Source organism: Leucopleurus acutus (assembly GCF_964270905.1).
Source record: "Leucopleurus acutus genome assembly, chromosome: 18".
Classification (NCBI taxonomy): Eukaryota; Metazoa; Chordata; class Mammalia; order Artiodactyla; family Delphinidae; genus Leucopleurus; species Leucopleurus acutus.
The window spans coordinates 6,000,605-6,010,487 of record NC_139160.1 but is presented as its reverse complement, the minus strand read 5'-3'; the positions used below and the strand labels follow the sequence as shown (position 1 = coordinate 6,010,487).

At 45.3% G+C, this 9,883-nt stretch overlaps 1 long non-coding RNA gene across 1 annotated transcript; it reads right to left on the bottom strand.

The window, feature by feature from the left end:
* Nucleotides 1–2,940: 2,940 nt before the first annotated feature.
* LOC309974783 lies at nt 2,941–9,358 on the bottom strand. Its single transcript, XR_014326914.1, has 3 exons — nt 9,095–9,358; nt 7,604–7,708; nt 2,941–3,274 (listed from the first exon to the last, which is right to left on the bottom strand). It is a non-coding gene; the product is annotated as an uncharacterized lncRNA (long non-coding RNA).
* Between the last annotated feature and the right edge of the window lie 525 nt (nt 9,359–9,883).

The following is a 9,883-nucleotide window of genomic DNA, read 5'->3' as shown; positions in this document are numbered from 1 at the left end:
TAGTTGTGGCTCACGGGACATAGAGCATAGGCTCAGTAGTTGCAGCTCACGGGCTTAGTTGCTCCACGGCATGTGGGAATCTTCCCAGACCAGGGCTCGGACCCGTGTCCCCTGCACTGGATTCTTAACCACTGCGCCACCAGGGAAGTCCCCTAAATATGGTTTTTAATTACAGGTCCCGGCTTGAAAATAAAGACAAATGTAAACTGCACTGTCGGTAAACTTGGTAGTGTGATTCACAAGCTACGACTGTGTCCCAGTGAGGAAAACCCAGGAGACCTCCGTGCTCACGGCCCAACACGCTCTGATTGGCCCCAAACAGCAGGAAATGTGGTGTGAACTGCTTTTGGTGAGTTTGCTCCAGGTGGGAGCAGGATGGAACAGACCTCTTTCTTTGCTTGTCTCACCGGCCCCCCGCCCCTCCCCCCACTTCCTTCCTTTCCCTCTCTATTCTATCACATTACCTGGAGTAATATCTTCAGTGATAGGTTCTCACTGTTTAACCTAAGCGACTAGAGTTTCAGTCCAGAGATAACAAAACGAAAGTGCTAAATACCGAGTGGCCCTCAATAAATGTTCATTTTCTATTTTGTTGTAATATTTTCATAACATCTCCTTTATAAATAGATGGTTTTGGGACTTCCCTGGTGGTGCAGTGGTTAAGACTCCGTGCTCCCAATGCAGGGGGCCCAGGTTCAATCCCTGGTCAGGGAATTAGATCCCACATGCATGCTGCAACTAAGTGTTTGCATGCCGCAACTAAGGAGCCCACGAGACGCAACTAAGGAGCCCATGAGCCGCAACTAAGACACCGCACAACCAAATAAAAATAAAATAAACATTTAAAAAATAAATAAATCAAATAAATACATGGGTTTTTTTCTCTGTAGAGATTTGCCCAGAATAACTAAGACATCCTTACCAAATCAGTGCATCCCAAACCCCAATGTTAGAGACTCTGGCCAACTTTCAGGCTTCCTCACAGAAATTCCTACAGAATGCGCTGATGTCATGAGCAGGCCCAGTTGGCTGAAAGCAGCAGAAAACCACGACTCAAGTGACTTAAACAGTAATGAATGTATTTTCCAACGTAAAAATAACTCCAGGGCCTGAGTAACCCTCTCAACGAAAGAGCATTTTCCTAGACGAAATATGAAGGGCATCACTTTACAAAGCAAAGAGCTGATAAGCTGGTCACCAAAGCTCAGGCCAAAGTTGAGGGAAAGTCTGAATCCAGAGCAACAAGGGGACTCGGCCGCTTTGCCCCAGGGCATCTGCTGCACAAGCAAAGCAAGAACCCATGGGCTTGGATTCCAGGCGGGGGTCTTCCCGGAGTCCCTCCTATAGGCTGATATTCCAAAGGGCCCCCCCCCGCCCCGTCAAGGTAACTGTGAACCAGAGATGAACCTTCCCTTTCCGCACAATCCTAGCGTACCTCGAGGAAGGCTGGGTGTTGACTACGGCTGGAAGAGAAAAGAAGAAATAGAAAACACTGCCAGGGAGGAGTCTTGGCTGCAGCCCCACCTTGGTTACCTTGGGCAGATTTGCAGGCCAGGTTCCCTTCTGGGATATCAAGCCAGGTGTGGGGTTTAAGGTGGTCTTGACTGGTGGAGCCCCTGGGCACCTGGCAGTAGCAAGTGCAAATCCTGTAAGGAGGAAACACCTCTCTCCCAGGCCTCCGGGAAGCCTCAGATTCCATTTTTCTAGGGCAATGGCCTCTGCATAAAGACTAATGGCATTCAGGAAAACAAAGCTCCAGGAGAAAACACCAACAGAAACAAGAAACAGCAGCAGTAGACCTACACAAACTCTGAAAAACTCATCAGATGTGAATTGTAAACCAACTATGCTGCAGTTAGTTTCAAGAAATAAGCAAAAGTCCAGAGGAAAGGCTGCTCCACTGTGAAATAGTTCAGCAAATCAATGATTCATTCAGGGATCTGAATTCTTCCCATCTCTCCACCTTGCCCACTGTTGTCAGCAGCTTGTTTATCCTCTACTAGCTCTCATTACGGTCACAAGATGGCTGCAGCAACTCCAGAGTTCACAACCACACAACTTCCTGAGACAAGAAAAGGGAGGGTGTGTTTCCATGTCGCCTCTTTGAACAGTGAAGCAACCTCGCAGACTTCTCCGGACACTTCACGTGTCAGGATTACATCACACACCCATGGCTAAAGTAATTACAGGGGAGGGAAATGGCTGGATTAGATCAGTAATGATTCTATTTATGGGACAAGAGATGGTAGACCTACCTGAGGGCTTGTGGAGGAGGACAAATATCTGAACATAATTCAAGCTTTTACAGCAAGGTTAAAAAAAATGTGTACGTGATGGGGCTGATTCACTTTGTTATAAAGCAGAAATTAACACAGCATTGTAGAGCAATTATACTCCAATAAAGATGTTAAAAAAAAGGGGGGGGAGGAGTTTTCCAAAGAAAATAAAAATACACTAATTCAAAAAGATACATGCACCCCAATGTTCACCGCAGTATTATTTACAATTGCCAGAAAATGGAAGCAACCTAAGTGTCCATCAACAGATAAATGGATGAAGCAGATGTGATGCATATGTACAATGAAATCATACTCAGCCATTAAAAAGGATGAAATTTTGCCATTTTCAACAACATGGGTGCACTTGGAGGGTATTATGCTTACTGAAATAAGTCAGACAGAGGAAGACAAATACTGTATGATATCACTTATATATGGAATCTAAGAAATAAACTAGTGACTATAACAAAAAAGAAACAGACTCACAGATATAGAGATCAAACTAGTGGTGACTGGTGGGGAGAGGGAAGGGGGAGGGGCAAGTTAGGGTAGGGGAATAAGAGATACAAACTATTAGGTATAAAATAAATAAGCTATAAGCTACAAAGATAAATTGTACAACACATGGAATATAGCCAATATATTTATTTATTTGTTAGTTTATTTTTGGCTGTGTTGGGTCTTCGTTGCTGCGCGCGGGCTTTCTCTAGTTGCGGCGAGCAGGGGCTACTCTTCATTGCGGTGCGCGGGCTTCTCAGTGCGGTGGCTTCTCTTGTTGCAGAGCACAGGCTCTAGGCGTGCAGGCTTCAGTAGTTGTGGCACATGGGCTCAGCAGTTGTGGCTCACGGGCTCTACAGCACAGGCTCAGTAGTTGCGGCGCACGGGCTTAGTTGCTCCGCAGCATGTGGGATCTTCCCAGACCAGGGATTGAACCCGTGTCCCCTGCATTGGCAGGCGGATTCTTAACCTCTGAGCCACCAGGGAAGTCCTTATAACTACAAATGGAATATAACCTTTAAAATTTTTTAAAAATAAAATTTCCAAGTTTGTGTAAAAAAAAATTTTTTTAATTCAAACTGTAAATATATTATGCATGAACTAACATGTGCATTTACCAAACAAAAATATTAAGTCCAGCCCATATTCAGGAGAGGGGAATTGGGCTCCACCTGTTAAAAAGAGGAGTATGAAGGATTTGTGGACACATTTTTGCCACACACAGCAATTCTTTAAAACGAACACACATGTGTGAGGAGAAGTATTTTATCTCTGATGTTGTTTAGAACACTGGCCCAAGTTGTTAATAAAAAGCAACCACCCTTTAGTCATTTTTATCATGTCTTTACATCCTTCACAGGCAATGCACCCCTGCTATCTGCACGTGGGACAGATCCCCACTTCCCTGCCCTGGGTATCCCATGGACTAGAAGGAAGTCACCAATGTAGAAGATACGGGGAGTTCTAGGTTGAATTGTGTCCCCAAACCTTGTTTGGAAATAGTGTCGTTGAAGGCGTAATTCGTTAAGATGAGGTCATACTGGAGTAGCTGGCCCTTAATCCAATGTGACTTGTGTCCTTGTAAGAAGAGGAGACAGAGACACAGAGACACAGGGAGAGTGCACTGGCTGATGGAGGCCGAGATAGCAGTGAGGCGGCTGTCCGTCAGAGGATGCCAAGGACGGCCAGGGCCACCAGGAGCTAAGAGAGAGGCCCTCCGCAGAAGGAACCAGCCCTGCCCACACCTTGATTGCAGACTTATGGCCTCTAGAACTGTGAGGAAATAAATTTCTGTTGTTCTCAGTCTCCCAGTCTGTAGCCCTCTGTCACGGCAGCCCTGGGAAACCACAGGTCTTTGTCATCTCGGCTACTGAGCATGTGAACGGCACTCCTATTTGGGAAGGTGAAGAGAAGCTATTCCCCTTTCCCATCCCCGGCAACTACACCACAGACGCCTCACCCAAGCGTGGCGAGTTAGAGTCTCCCTCTGAGACTCTGAACCTTGAAGAGCGACTGAGTTATCACCCTGAGATCCTCACAGCGGCGGAGTCAATAGAACAGCACTGCGGCCAGTGTCCTGGGACCAGGACCTGTCCCCGTGACCAGTCCTGTGGCAACTTCTTCATTTTGTCTTTCTTTTCTATGACTTCCCGGACTTCCCGTTGATTCTGTGAACTACCTAATGCCCTTCCAGAAAACTGCTCTCTTAAGTGAACCAGAGTCAATTTCTGTTATTTGTAACCAAGAATGCCAACTAATACACACTAGAAATTGGTTTTGACTCAAATGCCTGTTTAGTTTGGTTTTATTTACCCATTTCTTTCCTCCCATGAGCCTTCTGCATTCATTTGTTTATTCACTCATCCGTCTAACATTCACTGGTTGTCTTTTATGCCAAAGTACTAGGTGCTTGGAATACACGGCCTATTAAGACATGGCCCCTACCCTTTAAAAACCCACAGCCTAGTCCAGGGCCGAAGAGTCAAGAACACAGATGATTATGCTACAGAGTGTAATTGCTACGATTGACAGAGAAGGCGCCTAACTTACATGTTAGGGAAGGGTGGGAGGCGTCCTGTGGCCACTGCTCCCTGAATTGTGTCTTAAGGGATAAACTGGATGGCAAAAGCAGGAAGGGAAAGGGGAGGGACATTCCATTAAGAGGAGGGAACTTAGCACATCAGGACATTAAGTTACTAAACCAGAGTTTAGTGTGTCTGTGCGTCACATTCTGGGTGGGGCGTGGTAACAGTTGAAGCTATAGAAGTAGGCGGAGGTCAGTGCTGTAGGTCTCACTCAGGAATCTGGACTTTATCCTGATAGCAACAGGTAACCCCTGAAGTAGAGAGGAAGCAGCCAGCTTTATATTAGAGATTGATTTTGTTTTAGCAGCAGGGCAAAGAAGCTCCCACACTGGTTCTCTCCTTGGCTGTGGCCAATCTACTCTTGAGCCCACGAAAGACATTCTTCATTTCTGTTATAGTGGTTTTTGGGGTTTGGTTTTTCTGTTTGTTTTTTGGCCGCATCACTCGGCTTGTGGGATCTTTGTTTTTGATTTCTAGCATTTCTTTTTGATGCTTTCTTGAAGTTTCCATCTTGCTGCTTACATTACCCATCTGTTCTTGCAAGTTGTCTGCTTCTTCCAAAAGAACTCTTAAAATATTAATCATAGCTATTTGAAATGGTCTGTCCAATAATGCCCAGATCTCTGCCCTATCTGCCGAGTCTGCTTCTGATGCTTTTCAGATTGTGTTTTTGCTTGCCTTTTAAAATGCCTTGCAATTTTTTGTTGAAAGTTGGACATGACGTGTCACGTTATAGGAACTGAGCTAAATAGGCCGCTAGCCTGAGCTTTGCTATCAGTCTGGCTGGGGTTTTGGCTGTGTTTAACCTTTTGTAGCTGCGGGTGCCAGAGGCTTCACAGTAAATAGAGTCGGCTCTTCAAGCTGTAACCCACTGTTCTTTACTGGCTCTGTTGCTGGTGGCCAGGTGTGGGCGGAGGGGAAGCATTCTTACATAATCTTGGGATTAAATAGCAGTCTTTCAGTGGACCCATGTCCTCGGGCTGTGACCTGCACAAGTATTTATTAGCTTTGTTTCTCCTCCGTTAGGTGAGATAGGAAGGCTAGAGGTGGCTGGAGTCAGGGAAGTGCCCGTCCCCAGGTGGGACAGGTCTTTTCCCTGACAGAGTAGGCCTTTGTTACGAGGATACTCTAGGCATATTTCAAAATCTTCCCCTCCCTCTGCCAGACATAAGGAAGTCATTCTGGGCTCTTCAGCAAGAGAACCTAGCGGGGGTCCTGTAGACAAAAAAAAAAAAAAAAGCATGGAGCCCCCCTTAGGTGACAGATCCCAGGAGGCTCTTACTCTCGGGCTACTCCACGCTCAGCCTCCAGCAACTTATCAAAATTGCCATTAAATGTTCCTGCCAGCATGTGTCTCTAGCGCCTTCTGTCCAGCTAAGGAGACCTCGGCTGTGACTCTGGCTTTGCCTGTCCCTCCAGATCATGGGATGCAGCTGCGCCCTGTGACCTCAGGCTCTGAAGGGCGCAAGATAAAGCACTGATCTTCAGCTCCTTCAGCTCTTTTTGCTCTAAGGATGAGAGTGATGACTCCCAAGCGCTTTACACGTTGGAGCTGAAAGCAGTCCCTCGATACGCTGCTGTTGACTGAATAAAGTAGAATAATCAGGTCTGAATGAGCACTCGTGGAACGAATGCACTAGACAGAGAAGTCCAGGATGAAACCGGGGTCTGGCTGGGATGAGAGTGGAACACAGTGGGAGAAGGAATACAGTGGGGAGCAGATATTTAGGGAGCAAAATGAAAAGCTAACAAGCAAAAAAGCTCATTAATAAGGAGTTCCGCTTAGTTTTGTCCTGAATACCTATAGATTACCTGTTCTGATTACCTGAAGGTATTCTTTTTTTCTTTCTTTTTTGAAACAACACAAATTTATTCACTTAAGCTCTAGAGGTCAGAAGTCTGGAATGGGTCTCACTGGGCTAAAACCCAGGTGCTAGCAGGGTTGCACTCCTCCTGGAGCCTTTAGGGGAATAATCTGTCTCCTTGTCTTTTCCAGCTTCTAGATGCCACCTCCCTTCCTCTGTTCATGGATCCTTTCTCTGTATGCAAAGCAAGAAGTGTAGCATAGTCAAATACTTCTCTGGTTGTCACCCTCCTTCCTCCCTCTTTCACTTGTAAGGACCCTTGTGATTACATTGGGTCCATCCAGAAACTCCACATACCTGAAATGTCCCTGTGGCCATGCAAGGTAATTTATTCTCAGGTGCCAGTGAGTAGGACATGGGTCTCTTTAGCAGGGGCGCTATCCTGCCTGTCATAAGAGGGAGGCACTTGCCAGGAAGCAATGATTGGATTGACCCTCTTATAGACTCCAGGGAGTGCGGGGAGAGAGGTGAAGTGATAACACTTTCCCCTCTTAGTGTTCTGTCTTTTTTTCCTATTCCCTCTTCCCCTCTCTCTTCTCAGTACCAAGGGAAATTCTCTTGCCCTACTTTTTCCCCTTAACCTTAACAGAGGGTTTTCTGCAGAGCATTAGAAATCTATGATCAGAGTTACACGAGAAATAAAATAAACAATAATCCATCTGGTCGGGACTGATGTGAATGCTGACAGCACAAGTTATATTTCCTTTCACTTAAAAATACCCGCGGGCACGGCTCCCCATCAGTGTCATAGAGAAGGTGGCGTGACTGCCCTGTTTTCATAACCTTGGAAAGTGCAGTGGCCTGGAGGCCACGGCAGTAAAAACTGGGTAATGGTGGGAGCAGCTGCTGAGTGGAAAGATAACAGAATACATTTTACCTTCCCAGGGCACTTGCGTACCACAGAGCTTCTCCTTTATAAAATCTTCTTCTTAAATTTCCAAACTGCCTTCTTAAACTCCTTCTTAAAAACTCCACTCATTTTCTGTCAGGAAAACGAAGGAGGAAAGATGGGCGGCAGCAGGGCCTGGATTCCAAGCAGGGTCCTTTCCATATCTCTGTGAGCACAGGACTATAAAACGGCAACTACGTTCCATGAAGAATAACACAGCAACTCCCTTTGGTTTTGGTTTTCTTACGGGTAAAGTTAGGGGCCCCGACTAGAGGGTTTCTATGCTCTATGAGTCTCCCTGTTTTGTGAGTCTGGTTTTAAATAGGTTGATCCAGGCTGCCCAAAAGTTCACCCTGGTTCTCCCTCCATTTCAGAACAGTTCTTTCTCCATTCTTAAGTAACTTTTCTAGATAAAGGACTCTTGATTCCCCTTCAGCCGTTGGCATCCACCCTGTCTTATCTCAGGCCACCTGTCACAGTCCAAGAATGTCAGTTTGCCATGTGGTTGCTGATTCAACTTTAAAGCTTGTAGAACCATTTGGAAAAGCATCAACCTTTGGGGCTTTTTTCCTGAAGCTTTGTAACAAATATAATGATTTTACAAGAAATTGTTTTATCAATTCCTTTTCTCATTTCTTTTTAAATAAACTTTTTTCTGATTATAAATTAATACGTGTTTATTGCTGAAAATGTGGAGAATACAGAAAATTATACTGTCTATGGTATTTAATAACACAAAAATTGTTAGTAATCCGACCACTCAGAGATAATTGTTATTAAAATTTGATACATTACTTTATGGCCTTTTTTCTACACATTCATATGTATACTTTTTTGTATTTTTAACAAAAAAGTATGTATTTTTAACAAAATTGGGATATACGATATACTTTTTATTTCCTTTTTTTTTTTTTTTTACTTACTGTCATAGCATGGAAATTTTTCCATGTAACTAAATATTCTGTAAAAATATAGTTTAATGGCCTTTCTAAGGAGCTGGGGATGGAAGGCAGAGGACTAATCCTCTAAACGTGGCCTATATTATGGAGTCACTTGTGCCTGAATTTCACGTACTCTGCTGACTTTAAATCCTTCCCTACTCCCATAGCCCAGTAAAAAGGGGACTGACTCCTCTTAAGGAGGAAAGTGATCGCTCTGTGGGATCAAAAAAGGAAAGGCCAAATTGAAGCAGAGGTCAGGTTCTTCTCTGTAACTGCTCAAACACAGTAGTACGTGTGTCTAATTAAGCAAGATTTAGCTTCCAATCCAAAGATTACTGAATACCCACCAAGTGTCAGGCCCTGTTCCAGGAGCTTTCACATATATCCTATGTCACCTGCTGTGGTGGAAAATGAAGCCACGTTTAAGTTACTACACAAATAAATCAAATTTGAGCTTCCATCCTGACTGAGAGAAGTCCATTCATCATTCTCTGAGTTTTCCCCTCCTTGCAAATTAAGACCCCCTCAAGGTGCTTACTTCATCCAGGTGAGTCAGTCTGGTTTAATATTTCTGTTGTGGAGAAAAGAAATTGAGAAGTCTGGTGTGACTGCTTAAGCTTCCAACTGCTGCTCTGGTGAGGCTGACACAGAAAACAGGAAGTCCGGCTCTCGGGTGTAAGGGTTCAAAGTCTACCCACTGAGACAGTGCGGCACAGATTGCAGGGAGGGAGGAGAACCCAGGCTAGCAACGGTTACCCCACACTATTGGAGACTGGGTTCCCAGTACAACTTTAGAGACAGATATTTTTATTTACAGAAAATCAGTTATTTCTCTTAAGGAACCCCAAGGCCCAAGGCGGCAGATGAGGACAGGGTGCAACATCATTCCCCTGTTCCTGACTGGCCTTCCCCTGAGACAGGAAAGGCTCTGGTGCTGGGCCTGCCATACCAGCCCCGCTCTTTTACTGCACCCCCAGCAGTACCAGCACCAGCAGCGTGGTGGACACATTCTTGCGGGCCAGTATTGTACATTTCTCACCACTCGGCTTACTAGGACCGTCCCAACACATCACAAGTGTTAGAATAACTTGAAACCCCAAAGGGGAAGAGTCAGGATTTCTGACTCTTTACCGGGGAAATCCCTGGGCTCTTTGCAGATTTGCCCACCTCCTCCCCAGCAACCTTCAGATTCCATTCACCAGTGGGCTGATGGCGAGACAAAGCCCTAACCTCGGACAAGCTGAAAAACTGCCGCTCAGCCCAAATGCTCTGGATCCAGGGGCCCACTTGCCTTATAGCCACACACCTAAAAGAGGTATAAATCATA